This window comes from Panthera leo, chromosome A2, assembly GCF_018350215.1.
Source record: "Panthera leo isolate Ple1 chromosome A2, P.leo_Ple1_pat1.1, whole genome shotgun sequence".
NCBI lineage: Eukaryota > Metazoa > Chordata > Mammalia > Carnivora > Felidae > Panthera > Panthera leo.
The window spans coordinates 158,949,588-158,975,916 of NC_056680.1; the positions used below are offsets into that span (position 1 = coordinate 158,949,588).

Sequence of the window (26,329 nt, forward strand, 5' to 3'; positions counted from 1 at the left end):
ATGTATGCACCTGACATGGTTTCTAACACGTCCTACTATTTGTGTCCGTGTCGTTTCCCTGCAGGCTGTTAGGTCTTTAAGGGATGAGGTGATGCCTCTTCTTCTCTTCTAGCCTATAGAATAGCACCTGTTACATTAGAGGTCCTCTGGGAATGTTTGTGGAGTTAACACTGTGGCCATTTGAATTCGTGTTCACTAACAGAATATCTCTGGCTGAAGGGTATGCATCTTTCCATACGACAAGCTTTGTGTTTCTGTAGGGCGTGGCTGTATAGACTATTACTGAGAAGGATTCAAGGAAGGTATAGGGACCATTATGTCAGAGGTGTATCAAATTATTGAAATCAAAAGCTGTTGTGCAATGCCTGGAAGTTTACTTTTTCTGTGCTTGCTGTTAGTTTTGCTTTCCACTGAATGTTCAAATGGATTGATCAGCCATATTTTATCACTACTTCCCAGTATAGATTCGCCTGGGGAGATTTAGAGCAAATACAAAATAACTGGAGATTCCAGAATAACACATAAAACACATACGCATACAAATATCGACCATAGTTGAAAAACTCCCCGTTAGATTTTACTACGATTAATGATTCATTTCTAATGACTAAATACATAAAAATATAAGTATGAAGTCCTCCCTTCTAGCGTTCTCTGAACAAACCCAAATTCCTGGTGATTTTCCATGTAACATGAACTCTTATGATGGTAATGATAGGATCTTAAATGTACAGGTCAATAAAAATTTGCTAATTTAATTTGATCTTATTTAGGACTCTAAGATACTTTCATCTAATTTAAACTGTATTTTTACGAAAAAATAAAAGGAAGAAAGAAGAAAGGAATCCAATATGCAACAACTAATTTACCTTAATAGATTTGCTTAAATATGATAAAATTGGACTTTAGAATTTTTGCCAATTTAGCCAACAATCTGTGCAAATTAAGGGCAACTCATGGGAAATTTAAACATTTCTATAACCTTGCCCTTATATATCCCCATGAAAATACCTTACTGTTTCAAGTATTTATTTTTCCTATACACATAGTGGAAGTCAAGATCACATCAGTTATTACTGCTCAAGTTTCAGAAAGATTAGCAGGTAAATATAGATGCACATACATTTTTTAAAAGTTATGTCTATACTCATTTAAACTGTTTATTAAAAAATAAAAGAAAGAAAGAAGGAAGAGATTCAGTATATGACTACATTCATCCATCCTGCAAATACATATGGAGTTCACAGAAGGCAATTTTCATCTATATTTAAAGCATTTTACCCAACTCAATTAAATGTATGAGTAACTTAGTGCAAGTAGCAACACCGAGAAAATAATTTAGAAAAATAAGAATCCCAGGGCACTAATGTTTGCTTTAACAAAGGGAAATAGTCTGTATTATATCTACCCTATTCTTATCAGCAGCATGAACACTGATGAATGTCAGTCCTTCTTTACTTTATTATTAAAATAGCTTGGTTGTAGGGGTGTCTGGGTGGCTAAGTCAGTTGAGCCTCTGGCTCTTAGTTTTGGCTCAGGTAAAGATCTTTCTCATGGTTCGTAAAATCGATCCCTGTGTCCTGCTCTGCGCAGATAGCATAGAGCTTACTTGGGATTCCCTGTCCCCTGTCCCCAACTTGCTCACACTCTCCCCTCCTCAAAATAAATTTAAAAAAAAACTTAAAAATAGCTTGGTTGTGAAAATGTAGAAGATACAGACAATTTAGAAGAGGAAAGCAGTCACTGATAACATTACTGTGCGCACACACACACACACACACACACACACCACTTCTAGCATAGTGCATTCAGAGGTCATTATAGAGACACTCAAGTACTGTCTGTTAATAGATACTTGTATCTTGGTTTTGTTTTTAGTTAGTAAGTTCTGTGGTCCAAGATGAAGGTAATTCAAACGGTTCACAAGCCTTTTCATTCTGTCTTGGACAGCATTGTTCTTTGGTGATGAATTCAGACTAACCCTATAAGTTAGAGAATTTTCAGTACTTTTTTTCACCCATTCCTTGTATTTTTTCCCTCTATGTTGTAATTAATTTCAGGTCTCATTAGTTTTGACAACGGATTCAACTTGTAAAATTCACTCGAACTCTGAGTTACCTTCGCTTTGCACAGTGGGTTATCTTCCCGTGAAAATACTTTCCAAGTTGCAACATCAACTTTTATAAAACATTCCACTATATTTATTTCTATTTAGAACCCTAATTAGCGAGTGGTGAATCCAGATTTATGCATTTCCTTTAACTAGGAGTAAGTAGTAAAAGGGGGCAAGTGCTAAAAGTATCAGATGGGTAACGTGTGTTCACTTGAGCGTATCATTTGTTTTAACTTTCGTGTCAGAGCCGTGGAGAAGGTGGACCTAGAACTGTGTTTTTAAAATTATTTGGAGTTTTTAAAAATTGTTTTTCAAGCTTTTTTGAGGTAGGATTGACAAAGTTAAATTGTATGTATTTACACATTGTACAGGTTGTGCAGTGTGATTTTTTAAGGTGTGTGATAATATATGTATACATTGTGAAATAATTACCACAACCAAATTAACAAATCTGTCACCTCACACTTACGTGTGTGTGTGTGTGTGTGTGTGTGTGTGTGAGCTCATGTGCATGGTGAGAACACTTAAGATGTATTCTTTTTTTAATTTTTTTAGCGTTTATTTATTTTTGAGAGAAAGAGACAGAACGTGAGTGAGAGAGGGGCAAAGAGAGAAAGGGAGACCCCAGAATCTGAAGCAAGCTCCGGGCTCTGAGCAGTCAGCATAGAGCCTGACGCAGGGCTCGAACTCACGAGTGGTGAGATCATGACCTGAGCTGAAGTCAGACACTTAACCGACTGAGCCACGCAGGTGCCTCAAGATCTATTCTTTTAGCAAATTTGAGGTATACATTATAGTATCATTAACTATAATCACCTGCTATATATTAGATTCCCTGGAACTTTTTCATCTCATAACTGAAAATTTGTATCTTTTGACCAACATCTTTCCGTTTTCCCTACCCTCCAGCCACTGGCAACCACTGCTCTACTGTCTAGTTCTATGACTTCTACTCCTTTAGATTCCTCATAAAAGTGAGATCATACAGTATTTGCCTTTCTGTACCTGGCTTATTTCACTTAGCATAACATCCTCCAGATTCAAATGATTTTGTTAAAAACACAGTAAGAAAACATTTTATATTGTACTCAGTTCCTACTAAAACAGAGTTTCACGAAATAAAATGTATTTTGCTATTTTAGATGCACTTTTTTTTAAGTTTATTTATTTTGAGAGAGAGAGAGCACATATATATATATATATATAAATATAAATTATATATATAATATATATAAATATAATATAATATAATATAATATAATATAATATAATATAATAAGGTCATAATCATTTATAAAGTGGAAGGGAAGTAATTTCTATTAATGACCTTTCTTACCTACTGAAAAAAGAAATCAGTTTCTATCCATGTAAACAAAGCCTTTTAGAAAAGATATTCAGAAATGCACTGCTTCTAAATCAGCTGTTTTCTACCTGAAGTATTAGAGCCTCCTTGTTTTGTTTACATAGATATTGTTTCAATTTTAGAATGACTGTTCAGCATCTGTACTGCTTCAGAAACCTGTATTCAGCAAAGATCACCTTTGTTTGTATTTCTGTCTCCAAAGAAAATCTTTTTTTAAAATTTTTTTTAACGTTTATTTATTTTTGAGACAGAGAGAGACAGAGCATGAACAGGGGAGGGGCAGAGAGAGAGGGAGACACAGAATCTGAAACAGGCTCCAGGCTCTGAGCGGTCAGCACAGAGCCCGACGCGGAGCTCGAACCCACGGACCGTGAGATCATGACCTGAGCCGAAGTCGGACGCTTAACCGACCAAGCCACCCAGGCGCCCCCCAAAGAAAATCTTTTTGAGGCCTTCTTTTATTTTTGTTTTATTACAGTGTCCTTTGTAAACCTTTTGAGTTGCACCTTGGGTGTGTTAAGGGAAGGTGTCTTAGTCCAGTCAGGCTGCTGTAACAGAGCTCAGTAGATCGGGGGACTGGAACAACAGATATTTATTCCACAGAGTTCTGGAGGCCGGAAGCCCGCCCCCAGGGTGCTGGCATAGTTGAATTCTGGTGAAGGCCCTCTTCCAAGTTGCAGACATCTGCTTTCTCCCTGTGCCCTCACAGGTGGAAGGGGCTAGGGAGCTCTGTGGGGTCTCTTTCATAAGAGCACTAACCCATTCGTGAGTGTTCCAACATTGTGACATAAGCATTTTCCAAAGGCTCCACCTGCTAATACCATCACATTGGGCATTAGAATTTCAACATATGAATTTGTAGTGGGGAGACACAAACATTTCAGGTCATAGCAGAAGGAGTAGACATTTTCTTGGCTTCTTGTGTAGCTGTGGAACTTGTTGGCAAATACTGACAGGTTTCCAGTTCATTGCTGGCAACTGTATTTCCCTGGGATTACTCCTGGCACTGTCTATCCTAAGCAATTAGAATATCTCTTCTCTTGATTTTATGAACATTTGAAAATGTAGTTAGTACATTAATTCTGGAAAGAATTCATACCAGTTTGCAGAATTCAGTGAGAACTTGCATCATGAGGTTTCTTTTCCTTCACATAAGAAAAAAAATAGTTTAGTTTGCAATACCATTTTTTATGTTTTGTTTATTGAGAAATGATTTTCAGCTCTATGATTTAAAACTGCAGATATTATTTCAAAATTTCTTAAAATAAATTTTTATAACTCAAATAATTTTTAGGCTTACTTTACAGACTTCAAATGACTTTTTTCCCAATGCCTTATAGCAAACTGATTTGAGACATATTTAATAGTATATATTACATTCCTTAATTAAAGTTAAAACCATAATTATTAGGCATCTTAAAAATGTCACCCCTCCTTGACTATTAAATTTGTATCATTGTAATTCTAAAGGAATAAGTACACAGACATATTTAACATAACATATATAAAATAATAAGCAAACAGACTATTTTTAAGTGAAGAAGTGATTTTAAAGACTGCATCTTAATATGGAATATTATGATGTCCTTAGAAATAATGTTTCTCAAAATTTAATGCAATTGCAAAGTGTAATATAGGGAATAAAAATGTTTACAAAAATTATATAGAATATGGTATCTTATTATTATAAATGTGTATGGATAGCTAGAAAACAGTTCATAATGAAATAAAATCTGAATAGTACTAATAGTAATTATCTCTAATTAGTGGGTTATTGGCCCATTACTAACATCTTTTCTTTCATTGCTAACATTTTAATACATTTTTCATAATATCCAAATTTTCTTCAATAAATATCAATTGCTGTGGAAGCAAAGCCAAACAAGGCAAAAAGGTATATGCTAAATTAATTGAGGATAAAATAATAGTCCTAAAAAAGTATAATGGTTAAACAGCATTATGAATGGAAATTACACAGGGTAAGTTATATCAGTTCAAAAATTCTAGTTCTTCTCTTAATTAGAAGCATATTATATGGTCAGTTTTGAAAAAGTTTGTCTCTGAACAGTGATCTTCAGCTTAATTTCCTTAATGGCATTTATGTAACAAATGGAGCACTTTATATTTGGATGCAGACTTTTGGGAGTTGGGTCTATGAGCTTTTATTGAAAATACACATAACTAATTTTGAGCAAATGCCACATTTGCCATGTAATTCTAAATCTTTTTTTTTTTTTCTGGGATAGATAGATAAATGGATAAATTGATATATAAAAGCATTTCCCCTTAAAACTGTTGCCAGCTGTCAAGGAAAAACAGATTTTACTTTTCTGTGTTAATGGTGAATCAATGGATGCAAATATCTTTATTTCCAAATAATCTGCATAGACTTCTACAAAAAAATGTAGCTAAATACTGATTTTTAGAGTTCCTTCCATTTTGTTGGTCCTCTAGATATCGGAGAGGTTCAAGAAAAGCTCAGAAATCCATCACTTTAAGACGCTAAAGACAAAGCCTGGCTCTGGATTCTTCGAGAAAGTGGAGCCTAAGGAAGGATGATTTCTAGAGCACTGTGCTCTCCTTAGTTAGGAATCTCGATTTGTGCCTGGCCAGCCTCTCTCCTCTTGTTTAGTAAAAGACAAAAGTGAGTGGGACGTAGATCAGTAGATAAAGATGTGTTAAATATAAATAACCTTGGACAAATCTACAACACCAGTTTGCTGATGTTTTTCTCCCAAATTCACAAATAGGCTTGTTGTGAGAGCCACATGGCACCAAGCAAAATGCATTTGAGTGAATATTATCTTGCTTCTGGGTAGCGTCACCTAGCTGACTTTTTATTATATTTCAATTCCCAACGTGGCTGTACTATCATCATGCAAGCTGAGTAGAAATCTACCTTTAATTATACTTCAGTGCATGCTGATGCATTTTCACATCAATAGAAGTATTATATTCCAACATGAAAGGAGAAAGAGGCTGGGGGGGACGTTTTGTGATATTAGATATTGACTTATTCTTTAGGAAGCAAAGGGGACATTTTAATTTATAATCACACTCCAGGATGCCATACCTACTCTAGTTTCTACAATGTTTCTGGGCCTTTTAAAATATTCTGTGCCTTTTTCAGGGAAGATGAATAAAACATGATTGTGTGTGTGTGTGTATAATAATTTTTAAAAATTGCAAGAAGAGGATAAAACTTAGTAAACTTAGGTGGATAAAATAGAGGTAAAAACTCCCGATAGGGACCAGGTCATGTTTTAAAAGCTTCAGTTTACTATATAAATAAATTTACCAAACAGGAAAAAAAAATCAGACATTACTTCTGTACACTATAAGAATAAAAATGAATTATGTAAGACCAGCAGAGAACACAGCTCAGGAACCCCAAACTTAATATGTGGATATAGTTGAAGATGTTTGCAAAACAGGGGAGAGAGGGCACAGAAACAGATTAGCTTTTCTGAGAGGCCCTTTTTTCTTTGCCTTTCCTATACGTTTAAGGGCTGAAACTTCTTGATAGGTAAGTAGTTGGTGCATTTAAGCAATATGGATTTATATAGTAAAGAGATAATAAATCAGCTGATAATAAGCCAGGGTTCTCCAAAGAATCTCAGCCGATAGGATGTTTAAAGAGAACAGGATTTATTAGAAGGAGTGGGGTCACTCAGTTATGGAGGCTGAGGGGTCCCAAGCTCTGGAGACCCAGGAGAGCCTATGGTATTTTCCACTGCCTGTCCAGAAGTCTGACAACAGAGAGAGTCTGTGGTATAAGATACAATCTGAAAGCTGGTTCAAGACTGGAGGCAGATATGGGGCGCCTGGGTGGCTTGGTCGGTTGAGCGTCCGACATCGGCTCAGGTCATGATCTCACAGTCCATGAGTTTGAGCCCCGCGTCGGGCTCTGTGCTGACAGCTCAGAGCCTGGAGCCTGTTTCAGATTCTGTGTCTCCCTCTCTCTCTGCCCCTCCCCTGTTCATGCTCTGCCTCTCTCTGTCTCAAAAATAAATAAACGTTAAAAAAAAATTAAAAAAAAAAAAAAAAGACTGGAGGCAGATAGGCTCAAGACTGGAGAGCTGACATTCCAGTCCTCGTCTGAAGACCAGTGTCCAGGCCTGAAGACAGTCATTCAGGGAGAGGGAACTCTTCCTCATTCCACCTTTTTATCCTGTTCAGGTCTTCTTTGGATTGGTTGATCCCCCCACCCCCCATATTGAGAGAATCTGCTTTACTCAGTTTCAGGATTCAAATGGTAATCTTATCCAGAAGCACCTTCACAGACATACCTAGAATAATGTTTACCCAAGCGTCTAGACACTCTGATACATAAAACTGAGATATTTAGATATGGACCATCACATCAAATTTAGATATTTTTCCATGAGTATGTCCTTTTGTTTTGAATAGTAACATAGTGTTGACATGGAACAATCAAGAGATCAGTTACCTTCACAATCAGAAAGAACACAAAGCAAAACCACTGGATTAAGGCCTCCCCTCCAACCCTCCTCCCTTCCCTCCTTCATTAACCTCATGACGATGCTTACCTGGCGTTATTAACCAGAGAATTGAGACTGTGAGATGGTACCATTGACTATTATCTACCTTTTCCCCTCTTAGGACTTTTAAGCAATTTGAGCCATTCGATACGTGAACAATATAGGCTGTCGAGCTATCTGGTGCTTTGTTATAATTAGGTGTGGAAGTGAGCCTTTTTGAAAAAGAGATCCCACAGATTCTGGTCGAGCTGCTTGGGACTTCTTAAATTGACTTGGGAAGTGTCTGAAGAATTACTCTACTGGATACCTTCTGAGATGTTTACCACATATATTTCTCAGTCTCTTCCCTTTATTCAGAAAAGTTCAAGAGAATGTTGGGGCTGTCATACAATACTCCTCAGAAAGTACTTGCTTTTGATAATATTGTATGATAATATAATTATGTGGACCAAGCTTTAATCATAACTCAATTTTATGATTTATTTTATTCTGGCACATTTCCCTTGAGGGCTGTATAACCCCACCCCCACCCCCCCACCCCCAGCACAGACCATCCTTCTGGTAACTGAATGCCTAGTTAGTTCTGAATCCTCTTTTTTTCCAGCCACTGCTTGCTTCCTCTTACTCTCTAGCATCTACTTTTGACAAGCACGTTTGGCTTAGATCTTTGCTATAGCACTTGTTAACATCTCCCGTTTTCTGAAAAATGCTGATGACCTGCCTAGTGTGTCCAGTCTTCTAGTCCTTCCAGTCTTTCTTCTAGCTCTTGTAGTCTTCCTGGGATCCTTTTAAAGACTTGATTCCTGTTGCTGAAGCTCTGTCCAGAGGCCGGGATCTTGCTACCCCTGGACATATCACCCTGCCACCAGTTCCCTGCCTAGATGTTGGAGTACTGCTCACTCTGATTTCGTAGCATTCTTCCCCGCCCCTCATTCCAATTTTCTGCTCTATTATCTTTAAACCTGACATTGTCGACTTGAGTCTAGGCTGCAACCCCTATTGCCTACAAGTATTTTCTGCCACTTTGGGCACAAATTTCAATCTCCCAACCTGAAATGCCCCTGGCAGTTCTCTGTGGATCTGCACGAGAACTCAGCTTCCCTCTGTCTTCTCAGTCATCAAATTTCTGTTGCTTTTTGGGATACAGATATAACATCCAGGTTATCTGGGGGAGGGGGAGAACTGCAAGCAAAGAAGTAATAAAGCACACCCAGTCCCCAAGCTCTTCACTCTGCCTGGGCATAGAGGGTCAGCTGACACCATTGCCAAGGTTCCATAATTACATCATTATGGGAAGCTACCTTGGTAGGAAAGGGATGCCCCTGGAGCATAGTAGCTGTTGTAAGTCTTGCACTGACTCAGATCTGCTGATGTAGCCCTCTGCTAGGGAGCTAAAGGTTGGAGGAAATGACACTCCAGGGCCATCCAGAGACTGTGATGATAACTAACAGCTGCTGAATACCTCAACCATGCCTGTCACTCTGCGAAATCCTTTACATTCATTGCCTTGCCTGTGGCTCCAGTGACCTTGCGAGTTACGTACTGTTTTGTAACCACCTTTCTCACTCATTTATATCAGTGGTAGAATCATTCTCTTAGGGACCTGAGGTCAAACCTTAAGAAAAATCAAAATTCTCCCTCCATCTGTGCCCGGCACATGTTATGATACAGCACGCACTACCAGTTCTTTTGAAGTGTCTCATCTGTCCATCCATCATCTCCATATCCTAGTTCAAAAAATTTCATTGCTTGATGGGGCGCCTGGGCGGCTCAGTCGGTTAAGCGGCCGACTTCGGCTCAGGTCATGATCTCGCGGTCCGTGAGTTCGAGCCCCGCGTCGGGCTCTGTGCTGACATCTCAGAACCTGGAGCCTGTTTCGGATTCTGTGTCTCCCTCTCTCTCTGACCCTCCCCCGTTCATGCTCTGTCTCTCCCTGTCTCAAAAATAAATAAACGTTAAAAAAAAATTAAAAAAAAATTTATTGCTTGAAACCATAATCAAGGCCATCTATCTTCATAGCCAAAAAGAATGTTTCTTTTCAATCATACCCCTATTTATGTGGTATATACATAGTTAAAACCATGGACAATGGAGCCAGACTGCCCACTAGACTAACACTGACTGAGGTCTTCCTCTGTTCTGGTCATTGTTTCAACAAGGTTAATGCACATCAATATAGCAAGTCATTGAATTCATTAACTCCTCAGGATAAATATCATCATTATCTGTATTGTATAGATGAAGAAACCGAGGCATAGGGATACAGTAATTCACCCAGGCTCTTCTAGCTAGTAAATAGCGAGTTCAAAAAGGAGTCCAGAAGATTTGAATCTAAAATCATCCTATGTTTATTCTTGGCTGCTTTACTTCATTGCCCCCTCACATTCATTGAACACGTCTTTCATTCGTACGTGATCAGGTATTGTTAAACGTGACACATGGGAAATATTTACGGAATGTAGCACCTAACACCAATGACATCCTCATCGTGTCTCATTGGGATTATGCCACGAGACTTTTAAATAATCTCCCCTTATTGTTTCTTATTTTTCTCTCACATTATCCAAGTTTTCATTTCTAAAATGCAAGAAAATACTTTATTTCCCATTCCCTAAAGGATAAGTCTACATTTCTCAGCATGCCGTACAAGAGCATGCACACACACAGCCCAGCTAGAAGATTTGGCCTCATTTTCCCCACTTTATACCATGTACTCCCAGGACTTTTCACTGTCTGCTGGGAATTCCTTCCTCTGTATGCCATTTTGGCAAAATTGTGTTCCATCCTTCAAGATCTAGTTTAGTATCATTTATTATCAATTTAGTATCATTTCCTTTCTCAAACCCCAGGGAACAATCTGTCATCTTCTGGTATAGCACCTCGTATCCTGAATACTAGTTATTTTTCTTTGTTCCATCTTAAATTACAGACTCCTCCACTGTCCTGTCTCTTGCATCTCCGTACCTGCTAACACTCACCTCTCCTTGACAGAAAGGAGAGGAACAGTATTTTCATCTTTGACTTTTGTGTTTGATTCACACTTAGATACCCACAGAGGCTTGCTTTGCTCTCTGACTCCCGCCTCTCTAAAAATGTCCACTCCACATTCCCTCCCAATGAAAATTCCAAAGGGACTGCTTCCAAAGTGTCATACTCCCATCTAAAAGTCTTCCATGAAGCCCTAAATTTTGAAGATTAAGTCCTGTGTGTTCTCCATAAAAGTCCTGAACACTTACCCCATGGTGATCTCAACTCTTTTACAAATGTTAAATCACTTCAATCGTTTTCTCCTGTCTGATGCTGTTTCTTACATGGTTCAGACATGCGATTACTCTGGTTGAAAATGCTTGAATCTCCTGCAGCTTTCTGAGGGCATTAATCATCTTCTTACTTCAGCCTGTCTACCTCTGAGCCCAGCACAGTATCTTACAGGTGGCCTGCGTTCAAATATCCCATTGACGGATTTTTTTAATAAACTGATACCAAGATATTATAAGCTGTAACTTTATAATCCTGTTGTCTTCATCCATTGATATGAACCAAACTCCTAGTGAAACGAGAGTAGCAAGTATCTCAGAGGAAATAATTGCTTAACTGGAGGAGGTTAATATGTGTGAAATTGATCTGGACCTGAATTTTGCTGCGATGTTTTTATAGAAAGAAGACTTGTTTTGTAAGGTATTGAAGCCTACAGCTGTACTGGGTAAACTATTATATGAATAAAATAAAAGCATATATACATTTGCTGAAAAATGTATTCTGAGGAGCATGACATGAAGTAAAACCCTGAAATTAGTCCTATTCCCTTTGTATTTAGTTTTTCTCCTAGAATATAAAAAAGAGCGGTGCGTGATTAAAATTAATTTCGCTTTATTTTTCTTCTTCAAGCTTGGGAATGCATTTGACGTGATAACTCCAGGGGAAATAAGAGAATCAAAGTTTCTTGTACCTTCTTCTCAAGGCCCCTGATCTCCAGTCATTTCTCCACCTGCCTAAAACAGACTTTCCAATTGTTGTTGGAACCTAGTCTGACTTACTTTGTCAAGGGAAAAGGTGTCTTCGATGATCAAGTCTTGTTGTCTCTGACTTCTTTTATTTGGTAACTCCGGGCAATAACCCTTTCTCTATTAGATAAGTAAACGGTAAAACATCAACTCCAGAGCAACTTCATCGGAGACGCTGCACACGGACACGGACGAATAAATGGCGGATTCGCCACCCCTCCCCTCAGGCCCCGGGCAGGCCCCTGCTTGGCCTCACCCGCGTGAAACCAGACAGCACACACTCCCCGCATGTCGAGCAGACTGTATTCAGCCATGATGGGAAGAACAGAGCTATTAGACCCTCTCCTTTTCCTATATTCTTTATAATGCAGCGCTCTACAGGAAAACGTGAAATCCGGCCCACGCATGTAGATCCCCCGGCAGGGGAGTTTGAACCTTTTCCAATCACGGAGCCTTGTGTTCTATTTCATGCAAGGTAATCAGCACCACAGGCATACATAGCAAATGGTTTGTTCATAAAAAGTTTGATGAGGGGTATAAAACCCTCGATAGTCTCTGGAAGAAAGACTTCCCGTAGGAAACGGAAAGAGAAAGAGGGCGGTGTATATCTTTACGTATTGTTTGACTGCCTGGAGTGGCACTACAATACACAGTGCAGTTTGTTTCATAGAACAGCCAATGGGCATCAGTACTGAAAAAAAAAATTGAGTGTGGGTTCTGTCACTGCGAGTGAGTGCGTCTCCAGCAGTGAATGCAGGTGGTAGGCGTCGTGTGAATGTGTATACATGTGTATGCAGACTAATAGAAAAGGAACACCTTCAATCTTTCATGAAGTAAAAACCTCAAAATTCAGTAACTCTGTTTTTAATTGAGCACTATACTGTCTCCATTTGCCATATTTGAATGATTTGGAATAGAAAGTTTTCATCAGTAAGATGATATGACATGAAACGGTCAGAATTGTAGCTCATGCTGAGCGGTAGTGAAGTGCGTGGTTTCTTCTTTTCCCCTTTCTCAAATGTTTCAGCATGCACTAGTAAGCAGTTCCTAGCTTTTTGGGTTCCCTTTTTCCCCCTCTTCATAAAATCATGGATATTAATTCAGGGAAGTTGTGGGGAGAAGAAATCTTGAGGGATGGATCCTCTAAAGCACTGTTCTCACCCAGAGGTGATTTTGATCTCTGGTAGGAGATATTTGGCAACATCCAGAGACGTTTTTGGTTGTCACGAATTGGTTGTGCGTGTGTGTGTGTGTGTGTGTGTGCGTGCGCGTGTGTGCACATGTGCATGCTACTGGAATCTGGAGGATAGAGGACAAAGATGCTGCTAAATATCCCACAAAGTACAGGACAGCCCCGCTGCCTCCCCAACAAAGGGGCATTTGGCCCAGACGAAATACATCCATCCATTTAGAGGCTTTTTTTTCTTTATTATTTTTCTCTATGCTGTTATGAGCTTCCTTCTCTTTCCCTTTTGTAGTTGTGTGTGTGTGTACATATATATATACTTATATATGTGTGCGTATATGTATATATACACTTACATATATATGTGTGTGTATACATATACATTTATATGTATATGTATACTTGTGTATGTGTGTATATATATATATGTATATATACTTATATATGTTTGTATATATATATGTATATATATATGTGTGTGTATATATATATATATATATATATGCACATACTTTGAAAAATCCCAGACTCCTCCCTTTCATTTTGCTTTCTTTGTGAAATGTTTGTGCTTCAAACAAGGAAGATACATTGCTGACTTCTCTCTGTGGTCAGAATATATCATACAATGAGACTGTTATCCTGGTAAGCACTCTTCATTATTTTAAACCGTGGTTATTATTTTTTTCTTTTTTATACAAACCCTAAATCTATTTTTCTAAATATATGGACTCTCTAATACCTTGCTTCAATATAACTTGACCCTGCCGTTTTTATCAGTAATGGAAACAGACACAAATTGTGTGTGTGTGTGTGTGTGTGTGTGTGTGTGTGTGTGTTTGCCATCAGGCAGACGAGTTATCTAAATAGTCAGAATGACCGATTGTTAATATTAGATTCAAGTGTCACAGAAATTTATATTAATGGTGAGAAAAAAAGAGTTACATAGCAGAACAGAGGCCTAACTGAAACCTTGTAGTTTTCAAAGTGTGTTCCTTGCAGATGTAAGTTGGTGGACAGGAGAGACACAGCTGAAGACACAATACAGCAAGGAAGAGCACGGAACAGCTTTCCCCTGGGTAGCAGAGCAGCTCCCATGTGAAGGGGTAGCCAGACTGCCTTGCATGTTCTCTGAGCAGTCCCCTTAGATGCTGCTCCTGGTCACGGGCTGCTCCGTGCTGCCATGAGCCCAGGTAGGCCTCTTCCCATCTTAAGACCGATGACAGTGGAGCCGCCGTGCCTTCTCACCAGCGCTGAGCAGACGAGGCCAACCTTCCCTTTAGGAACCGCCCTTTACTACCCTGGTCTTTGCTCTCCGCAAGCAATTCACACGCCACCATGTGAGAATCATAAAATAGAGAAATTATAGCGTAAGTCCTCCGTAATAACGCTCACATCTGTGCGATTTCAGTCTCACCTACAGGTTGGAAACACACACTCACATGCACCCTCACGGATTCTCACACAGCATTTCCTTTCCTGGATCATTCATCATTGCATATTGGGTACCTGGTTTGTATGAAACACTGACGGTCATGTCCTCGTACCTATACTGTAATCATAAATGACAGATATTAAATGAATATATATTTATAGATAATAAAAGTTATAATGGAAACAAACAAAACTATGTGGTAGAAAGTGGAGGGGATTAAAATTAGAGTCAAACATAAAAGATAAAGAGGGGTCAAGGTGAGATAGAAGAAAACCTAAATTACAAGTTCTGCAGTTTGAAAGCACTTGACAATTCAATACATGTTAAGAAGGGCGAGGGGGACAAGAAGGAAGAACAGAGTTTGGAGAGATAGGTAGAAGCTAGATCATAGGAGGGGTAACCAGCTATGGCAGAAAGTTAGGACTGAAACTCATGGAAGAATTTCTTCCTAGGGAGTGCCATGGTCTTATTCTGAACTGATACCTCTGGCTACTATGTAGATAATAGACGAGATAGAATTGATAATTGATTGTAGACAAGGATTATAGACAGGCAGCGTTGGAGACAAGGAGACAAGGTAGAGTACTGCATAATCCAGGTGTAAGATAATGAGGCTTTTAACTAAGACAGCAGCAGTGTAGATAGAGAGAAGTTACAGGGTTTGAGAACTATTTCAGAGTAGTACCCTCACAACTTGGCAGATTTTGTGTGAAGTGTGAAATCTAGTAATCAAGTCCGAATTGCAGGTTCCCGACTTGATTACCTGGATAGATAGTAGTCCCTTTTCCAATATGTAAAAAACAATGGGAAGAAGAGTTTGGAGAGAGTCCAGGTCTGTTTGGGACATGTTACATTTTAGAAGTTCGCTAGATATGTATGCAGGTAAGTCAAGCTGTCAGTTAAGGATACGAGTGTGGAGCTCAGAAAAGAGTCAGGGCTGGAGTTATGTACTTGGGCATCATCAACATATGGATGATGTTGGAAGCTATAAGACTGGATTACTTTGGTGAATAAAAAACAACAGAGGAGAGTCCCAAACAAAGCGTTAAGGAACCTCATCTCTTCAGAATTTGGGAAGAGAAGAGAACGCGCACAAGAAGACGAAGAGGGCATGCATAGTTAAGTAAGACAAAATCGAAGAGAGTACAGTGTCCACTGAAGTCATAGGAGGAGAGTTCCCCAAGAACGATAGTTTAACTGTTAAGGGACAAAAAGAACGTAAGGACCGTTAAATGGTCAACTATGTAAGAAATGAATACTTAGCACTTGCTTAAGTACAGTGTAGACTTGAAAGTGGTGTGAGAATTCTATTCCCATTTCTTTTGCTTACTGAGTTTTGTGGAAGGCTCAGCCAGGACAGTTACCATCTCCACTAGGGAGAGTAAAGCCAGGCTAATGCTATTTGAAAAAAATGGAAAACGTTATTATATTTTTAGGATCATCAGTGTTGATTTCCTGTCCACTCAGTGTTTAGCTCACTGTTCCCCACCTCCCATTTGCCACAATAAGTATACTCAGAACAGCAAAACTTTAAAAAAAAAAACAAAAAGAAAACGGAACAAGAGAGGATATATCATAATGAGAATAAATTGGCAATGCTTGGAATGATCATTGAAGGGAGATGGGAGGAGACGGCTAAATCTGAAGACGCGTGGAGAACCATAATAGTAATAGAAAGTCAGTGAAGACACCTGTTGTTTCATGAAAAACAAAAAATACGAAGAAGAGGGCTGACATCTACTCAGGGATGCTCTATGACAAATAGAGCAGGTGCCTGAGACCTTTTACCTCACATACTTGTCACAATAGGTTCTGCAGTAGGTGAATCCTTCTATAAGGTGAAAGCCAACACTTAAAAAGCCCATACGAATCCTCCAGGTTCTGAGGTAGCAGAGTTGGTACTTGAAGTAATTTTGGCTCTTTTCCTAAACTCATACACTTTCTAGTAAAACATAATAAAGAAGTGGCAGATGTTCCAAAAGGTAGGGAAGATGGTTGGATGCCACGTGAATCCAAGGACCTGGTGAGGGTACTGGTATAAGGAAAATAGATGGTCAGGAAGGGAGAGTATAGTAGCTATTTGGTTAAGGTTAGGCGGCTCAAAAAAAAAAAAAGTGAGAAATGGGCAGGTGAAACGATAAAATTAGCATCAATCCAGCATATAAGCTGTTGAATAATAAAAACCAAATAGAATAAATATGAAATCTACTTTTCAACTCATCTATAGAAACAACTTCACTTACAGAGATAACTCCGATACATCCATCTTGTCTGGATATTTCAGGCGAAAGTGTCTTTTAGTGGCCTCAGTTTATCTTTTCATCCTTTACTTCACTTTCACCTGTGTAAACATAATTGTTTTGTTTCTTTGCCAATAATGTGTTGGAAAGCGTTTTCTAAAGGGTAAAAAAAATGTACGTAGAAAACATAACTTTCATTCAGTGTTTATTTGGCAGTCTCTTTTGTTTGTGAATCCAAAAGATGATGGTTCCTTTTAGGGATTTTTTTAACGTGTTGTTCCAATATGTTTCCACTGCTGCTGAGTGTTGATGCCAGAGTGCAGAGCTGGAAAGAGCAGCTGGGTCTTTCTTTGGCGTCCATGTACTAATTTGGAAATGGAACTGTCTTTGGGAAGCCTCTCGTGTTAATTTTGAATTTTGGACGTACTTATGCATCCAGATTTCCTGTCCCTGACGCAGCCATGGAAAAGCTGTGTTACCCTGAACTTTGCCAATGAGGTATGGTAGGAAGTATCACATCTCGTACCCCCAAATATGCATCTTGAATTTAATAATCATGACCGTGTTGAAGTTGCCAGGACCTAGTGCAAGCAATTTGTGGCAAAGATACTGACTGGTGTACCCGGGGGATTAACTCCCCTGCAGAAATCTAGATATTAACCTGGTTGCATTCAAACAGTTTTATAAGCAGAAAAGTACCTACGTATTCATTTGTTTTGTTCTCCGCCTTCTGCTCATCTAAATAACTAAAATGTTTTCAGCAACTGGGTAAGAGGCAGTATGCTGCGGTGGTCAAGACTCGAACCTGAATGCCCGGGGTCAAATCGACCATTTGTTCGGCACTGACCGAACAAACTGACATCTGACATCTCTCTGTGTCACGGCTTCTTCATCTGTGAAGTGTGGTGTGATGAGAAGAATAGCGTCTGCCTCTTAGATGCGTCATGGTTAGAAGGGTCTCTCGCTCATACAAGTTTTATGTTGTGTTATGGCTGGTGTTATTGTTACTGATCTTGGTAGTATGGAAACAAAGAGGAGAGAATCAGTATCTCCAACGACTTATCATACAGTTGAGGAGATAAAAAAGTAAATGAATGGACTCTTAACATACGAGTTTAAAAACCATGAAATTTGGGATGCCCGGGTGGCTCAGGCAGTTAAGTGTCTGACTGTTGGTTTCGGCGCAGCTCATGATTTCGCAGTGGGTCAGTTTCAGCCCCTGCGTTGGGCTGTGCACTGACAGCGCTGGTCCTGCTTGGGATTCTCTCTCCTTCTCTCGCTGCCCCTTTACTGCTCATGTGCGCACTCTTCCTCTCTCTAAAAATAAATAGACAAACGTTAAAAAAAGACCGACATGAAATTTAATTAACGGTAAAATAACACTGGTTTATAATGGTTGATTTTTAGAGAAATATTTATGGTAGACGTTGTGCTTATAGTTACAGTCATATAAAATTAGAATCAAAAGAATTTTTATAGATCAGATGGTACCAGTGGTTCATTAAAAAATGAGGAAACCGAGGCTCAGATGTTAAAAGATCAGCCCAGGGTTCCACGGCAACACCGTCACACGATCCAGAACAGATTGACTTCTGACACTCGTTCCTGAGCCGCTTCCATAGGTCCATGCTGGTTTTGCAAACCGAGAACAAGGAGAACACTTCATTAATGGGGATTAGGGAAGGGCATACCCAATATGTAAGGGGTAGCAAAGCTTTGGAGCGCTTTTACAGTCTAGTTGGGTGAAGGAAGAGTTTTAGGAGGTAAAAGCGTAAGTGGCCAGGTACAGTACTGTCTCCTCTCTAGCACAGTAGGAAGCCCTTCGAGAGAAGCAGAGATTTGCCGGGGAGTACTGAGCGGTTACGTAAATTTCTGCATTCATTTAACAAATGTTATGAAATATTTATCGTATGTGAAGCTGTTTTCTGCACACCTGATATAAATCAGGGAACACAGCTAAAATTCCTGACCTGTGGAGCTTAAGTTGTGGTCAAAGATGATAAATAGCTAAACTTATAAGGTACAAGGTGTACAGAAATTATATCATATGTTAGGAGATCAGTGAAAGTTCTGTGTCAAAGGAATAGGTAGGGTAAGAGGTAGGTGGCGTGCAGGTGAGGTGGGCTGATCTCTACTGTTCTATAACTGCATAGAACAGTATAACTGTATAACTGTATAGAATAGATCGGCATAGACCTTAAAGTAAAGGTGATAAAAACAAACAAACCCTCAAACAGGTGGGGGAACTATCCAGGTGAATACACTGGGGAAGACCATTTAAGACAGGGAGAAAAAACAAAGCAAAGGCTCAAAGGAAGGAGCATGGCTAGAAAGTGTGAAGCAAAGAGGTCAATGTTTCTTGAAAAAGAGTGACCTGAGAGAGTAGAGAAAGCATTCTCTTTTAGGAAAGTACTGGGAAAGAAAAGATGAGGGCGTGTTAGCACACACAAGACCTGTAGAGAAATAGGAAGCAACTAAAGAGTCGTCATCTGTTTCTTATTGTATGTATGTATGTATGTATTTATTTATATATTTTTGTACAAAGTTAAGTTTTAAAATTTATTTTGAGAGCGAGACAGACAGACAGCAAGCAGGGGGGAGGGGCAGAGGGAGAGGGTGGCAGAATCCCAAGTGCACTGACTGTGTAGAGCCTGATGTAGGGCTCAAACTCCGGAACCGTGAGATCATGATCTGAGCCGAAGTTGGATGCAAAAGTGACTGAGCCCATCAGGTGCCCTGACAAATGCTTTATTATTGTAAATACAGGTAGATATATCTATGGTATGGTTTCTGATAGGTTTCGGAGGTATTTAAATGATGTCCTGGATTCATCGTATATTGTTTTAGTTGGGGTACAGTTAGGAAACAGAAACCATCCAGTTATTTCCACAGAGTTCAGTAAAGAGAAGAAGGTTAAATGGACACTGGCAGACTAAAGGGTAAAAGAAGAAGGGACACTGAGGTGGCACAAATACAGCAGTTGCTGAGGGAAAAAGGGGAGGAGTGGGGGTTTTCAGAACAAACTCTGTTTGGAGGAGGGCCCCTTGCAGAGCTGGAAGCTAGACTTCCACATAGATGATACGAATGTTGACAGGGACATAATAGAATGCACTATTCATAATTAAGAAGTTCACGCTCTATGTTAAATATTTGTGGAGACAATGATTCTATGCATGATGAAACCTAGTATACAATATGCGTTATATATATATCAAGACTACTGTGCACATGCTTATGTTGTGTCCTTTGTGATGTCTATGCATGATATCACATAGTATGCACGTGTAGAATGAACTGTATATAGTGGTGCATATATACATAGGGAAAGGAACCTCTGAGGGAATCACTGTTGCCCAACTTCTGTTGGTACCATAAGAGATTGGAAGAGGGACCCTGTGGATCTGGGATCAGACACAGGTGCCTGCTGGTATGCGCTGATACGTCCCAGAGTAGGGGAAAATCTGGAAAGGGCAACCAGTTCTAGGTCCATGGAATCAAGGAACATGTCAGAAACGTTGGTCTTAGAGCTTTATTTCTTCCCACTATCACGAACAGGGATTTTGACCTCTAATAAAGTGCAAATACTTCTGGAAGAGGTTTTACATCCTTCCCCCCCATTTTGTTGTGAATAGTGTACAAGAAATGATCAGGAGGGAGATGGTGCTGAGAGGGGAGGAAGGTTGCCTGGCTAGAAAGCAGGTGTAAGTGTGTGTAAAGGACAGTGCCTTCCCGTGAACAGAGTTCTTAGAGCAGCCGCCATCTTTCTTTCCCTTCTCCAGGTTTAAGGCACATCTTTAAGATGCCCTTTCTGAGCATTCTATTCGCAGTTGACCTTTATTTATTATTAGTGAGCTCTGTTCCCTTTTAACAATACTTTTATCATCTTTTAACAATACCATGTGATTGTTTCACTTCAATTTTTTTTCTGTTTCTTGTTTATCTCTACCACCGACATGAGCTTTTTGAGAATTGGGATCCCACCTCTCTGGTGCCACATTGCTTCCCAAGAGCTTGGCCCCACGCTTGGCACAGATACACACGCTTAATGCACTTATCTAGACAGATGAACAAGTGAACAGCATGAATGACTTTCAGATCCTCTTATTCCAGCCAAACATAAATGCCCGATATTTATCAGAAAAGGCACAATTATTAAATTTGAATCCAAATTTTTATATTACATACTTATATTTCATTATCAGTAATTCAATTAGTGGCACTTAGTGGGACGTTATATTGTTTCTTTTTGTACATTAATAATTTCACGTTAAATCAGCAATAACAAAAATGGCTTATGTGCTGTTCATGTTCTAAAAAAGTAATAAAAACACTGCAGCCAAATGACATTTTAATAATGTGAAGTTTATTTGCAAATCTCTCACTTCTTTGTGCTCATATTGACACTGTCTTCTTTCTTACTTTCCCCAGTGATTTCTCATCTTTAGTTCTAAAATGGAAAAGTGATTAAACATGTCAAAACAAATAACTCTGCATTTTAGTTTTTCAAGTAAATTAAAATTTCATGGGCCTCTTGAAAACAGTCATATGGAAACATCCAATAATAACCACATCAGCTTCTAATGGAACAAGTTTTCAGCAAGCTTAAGAGAGCTTTTATGTTTTTATAAATCCATTTTGAATGATAGCTGAAAAAAATTAAGTTTAGCTCATCCCTAATAATGCTATTTATGGTAATAGTTCTTGAGAAGGTTTATTTCTGCACCACGGATTACATGCATAACAGGACTATGTGCTGCGTGTGTTTATGAAAAGAAACCACTTTTCACACTGCTAAGTTAAACCCTATCTCATTTTGCTGACCTAGGGTTTAGCACAATTAACCTATTCATTAGTTGTGAAGAAGAAGGGACCTAAGTGGTGGTTTAGAGCAAGCATGGGCACATCTTAAAATAAAACAGGTGTTTGTGTCTCGGGATGATTTTTCTCCAGTATTAAAAAGCATTGGCGATGCCTGAATCTGTAGCCAGAGCTGAAAAATGGAGTTTTCTGTCTCCATCATTCTCTCTTCCTGTGTGTGCCAGAATGAATTTTGTCCTTGTTGCACATCTACTTGAGGCTATGCACCCAGCAATGAACTTAGAAAATATAGAGAGGAGTAAAACAGGCTCCCTAAGCAGAGAGAGTTTATGCTCTAAAGGAGGAAATGGGTTTCTAACAACAAAAGAAATACAATGCAGTGTCATAAATTCCATACAAATAATGCGTACATGTTGTTTTGCAAACAAACAATGGTGCACCTTGTTTCCTGGGGGATTTGCTGGAGAGTTGACAGAGGAAATAACATTTGATCTGAGACATAAAAGAAAGGTCAAAGATCTCGATTTTGGCAGAGGAGTGAGTCAGCTTAAACAGGCAAAGGGGACAGCGTTTTCAAAGTGTGAAATTGCACAATGTTTCAGGGAACTTTGGAGGGTGTCTGGAACACATGAGTGGAACTGAAAAGGAGCAGAAATTTCTTACACTAATTCAAATTGGGAAGTCTTGTGTGACCTTTGAGAGAACTTAGATTGTATTCTGTGGGTAGCTATTAGAAGTATATAAGTAAAAGAATTACACGATCAAATCTTTTCAGAGATGTGACTTTTTGTCATATGCCAATTTTTTAAAGGTGTGTCAGTTATTAAAATATCTACACATGAAATTAGAGTTAAGATGAAGAAATATTTTAGAAAGAGCGTTTAGAAAGTCAAATATACCTATTTATCCGTGATGCTCAAATATATTTAATTTTGATAAAGCCTTGTAAGAATGAGTACTTTTTTAGACAAATAATCAACTATACTCATTCTTCAATGTTGACTGAATTTATCAGTCTTTATATTACTGCCTTAAAGCACTCTAATTTATTTCCATTCATAATCATATTTCCAAAGATCAGAATCAGCACATGATCTATAGAATTTTTTTCATACTTATTAATTCACTTGTACAATATGACCGATCCAGGGGCACCTGGGTGGCTCAGTCTGTTAAGCATCTGACTTTGGCTCAGGTCATGATCTCACAGTTTGTGAGTTCGAGCCCTGCATCGGGCTCCGTGCTGACAGCTCAGAGCCTGGAGCCTGCTTTGGATTCTGTGTCTCCCCGTCTGTCTGTCCCTACTCTGCTCCTACTCTGTCTCTTTAAAAAATAAATAATTATAATAAAAACAATATGACTCATCCAGGTATAAAAATTAAACCACAATTAACTGTGCATCTAATAAACTCTCATCATTTTGTGTTTTCTAACCGTACAGTCATGTTTCACAACTCAACAGTATGTAATGAAGGTGTATCACCACTACCTATATTGATAACTGTGCAGAAACCTTAACTAAGGTTTATTATTCATCTATGAGTCATAGATCTTTATATGGTATGAATAGAATATTTTTTATTATATGAAATTTATTGTCAAATTAGTTTCCATACAACACCCAGTGCTCATCCCAAAAGATGCCCTCTTCAGTGCCCATCACCTACCCTCCCAGAATAGAATATTTTTGGTGCAGAAGTTGCAACATAAAAATGACAGAAACTATCCAAAGTTTTAGTTACTTGGTTGGAAGTAGTTTAGAAAGTGTAATTTACAAGACCCAAAAGTACCTAAAAGGTTCGCTAGGATGAGTTTAGCATTATTTTGAGCTATCTACTCACAGAACCATTACCACTGACAAATTAGTCGTCAGTATCACAAGTGATTGCAATCCAACATAGCTGTTTTCATAAATGCCATCATAAAACTGGGAAGTATTTCTAAGATAATTTCAATTAATATACAAATAAATATTCAATATACGGGCCTTTCATATTAGTGATGTTGATGGATACTTACCAGTTAATATATCTAAGCCAGTTATCTCTTTTACGCTCATGCTTTTTAGGAAACAAATTTGTTATTTAAAAATAACAGATTTTTATTAAATTACAGGAATATGGAATAAAACTTTCCCGGCTCAGAGAAGAGAAAACTTTGTGGGGGTTTATAATTACAGAGATATTATCCAGAGTGACATACTATATTGTGAATGCTTCTGTCCCTGTCAAGATTTTTTAAAATTATATTTAATTATGATATTTTTATTACTACATCTACTTACCTTTATTAACACATATGTATCGAATGCCAGCAACTTTCATTGTGTGCAGTGTGGCCATCACAGGAGATAGCGAAAGTGCCCCTGGGTGGCTCAGTCATTTTGAGCTTCTGACTTCAGCCCAGGTCATCATCTCGCAGTTCGTGAGGGGAAACCCTGCATCGGGCTCTGTGCTGACAGTGGAGCCTGAGCCTGCTTCAGATTCTGCGTTCCTTTCTCTCTGCCCCACCCCTGCTTGCACTTGTCTTTCTCTCAAAAATGAATAAACATTTTAAAAATTTAAAGAAAAATCCTGAAAGAGTTCAGAATAAACAAGATATAAAATTGCGATATGATGTATTAAGTATTATAAGCATGCATTTAAAAGAGTCAACTAAATCTTAAGGAGGGAATGTGAATATTTAAGATTTTTTTTCTTATTTTTGTTAATGTAGAGACCAAAACAATGTGCAAGCATAGATGAGTGAGGAAGAGGAAGGGTAATTCCATTAGTGGGGACAGAATGCTCAAATTCCAAGATGACGTGGTGCTGATGCCATTTTGGTACAGCAGAATGAATCTTTTGGGTAAGCAGAGGGCTGATTGTGAAGAATTTTTCATTTCATACGAAGACAATTGGATTATTACCTAAAAGCAGTGGAAAACCATTAAAAGGTTTTAGAAGTGACCTTGATTTTTGTTAGCAGCAGAGAAATAGCAAGAAGGGACAGATTCCTGAGGTAGTGAGCAGGTAAGTGTTAAAGGATTTGGTGTCCAATTAGATGGATGTAAGCAGACAAGAGCCGGGGAAGTAGTGAGAGCTCCCTGATTTAAGACCTGGGTAACCTGATGAATAATATGGTTAATAACTGTGATATAAAATACAGAAGAAACAGCTACATGGGGTTATGAGTTCAGTTTAAGACCCACAGTGTTTGAAGGGCCACTTGGATACTCCAACTCAATTTGCTTCAAACAAAAGTAGGATGATGTGGAATCTTGGGGCATTTTGGCATATGGGATAAGGATAAGTAAATTTCCTCTTGTTGAGGGTGTTTTATATCCTTGCTATCCTTGGTAATATTGTTAAGCCAGTATAGCCTTTGAGCACCTATTTGTACACATGTAAACTGTTATGCACATACAAGGTTTGTCTGTCTGTTACCACTGTAGACTTGGGGCCAAGTACAGTGCCTGATACATAGTCGAAACTCAACACCAATGTATTGAATACCTCGGGGGATCTACCCAGCCTTTTTCCCTGAGAGGGAGTTTTCTGAGTGTCCCGGCATAAGTTCTCTTATTCACAGTCTGGTTTAAATGAAGAGAGCAGGCACATCCTTCCATATTCTCTGTCCTAGTAAATACTGGCATCTTCACAGGAGCACCTGCTGTCTTCTTTATTAGAACTTTGTCCTCCGTTTGAAGAGGTTATTTCTGCTTCACACAAAATCAAAATCTCTTCCTGTGACTCTATCCATTCAGGAATTCTCTTTCTTATATGTTATTGTGTAGACTTGATCCCAGCAGAACCTTATGAGGTTTATATAATGAGTCTTTATTCTATTTCCATCAAGAGAAACTCTTGCTCCAAAGCAAAAGGAGGAGAGCACAGGAAGAGTTTGTATTGTGTGATAATTCATCAGGGACTGAATTTGTCCCATATATGCAGCCAGAGCCTAAACAGTGAACAGAATCTTGTGCTTTTAAACGAGTCAGCAACCAGAATCATACCCATTGTTTTTTCCTCTTAAAGCAACAAACATCTTTGGTAACCCCTTGTCTGCCTTCTTGTGTACCCAAAAATGTTCCATCTCTCAGTTGTAAAGTTTTGTCAATATTCTTTTCTGGGCATGTGGGAACACCCATTTACAGCTGGTCTATTAAATGTCCCATCTATATTCTTATGTAGCTTGGTGTTCATGTGAATCCATATGTCATCGCTTAAAATTTAATCTTAAGATTATCTGCAGAGCTCATTTAGAAAAAGAAAAAAAGTAATTTGTCTTGTAACTATTATTGTGAATAATGTGCAGTACAAAATGAGGAAAACTTTTCATAAGCTAATAGTTGTTCTGCTTCTGATCTGTTAATAATTAGTCAATCCATCATCAGTGGCAAAAACAATCCAGCATTTCTCCATGTATTCACATGGGTGTGGACAGGTATAAACTTAGCAATTGAAAGTGCCTTTTATGAATGTAATTACGCTGGAAATCTTTGGTTATAATAGTCCTTTTATACGGTATTTACTGTCCATTTTATTTTCGTCTTTCTCCACCGCTCAGTTAGGAAGTGGGATTGCATGGCGAGTTTGGAAGCTAATGGTAGAGTTAACGAGCACCTTCAATCCATTACTCAGTTCCAGCGAATCTTGAAGCACAAACATCCGTAATTCTGGCTACCGTATG

At 38.7% G+C, this 26,329-nt stretch overlaps 1 protein-coding gene across 1 annotated transcript in view; it reads left to right on the plus strand.

Moving 5' to 3' along the window:
• Positions 1-26,329, plus strand: part of CNTNAP2 (contactin associated protein 2) — a 1,228,588-nt gene that overhangs the window by 179,676 nt on the left and 1,022,583 nt on the right. The window lies entirely within an intron of this gene.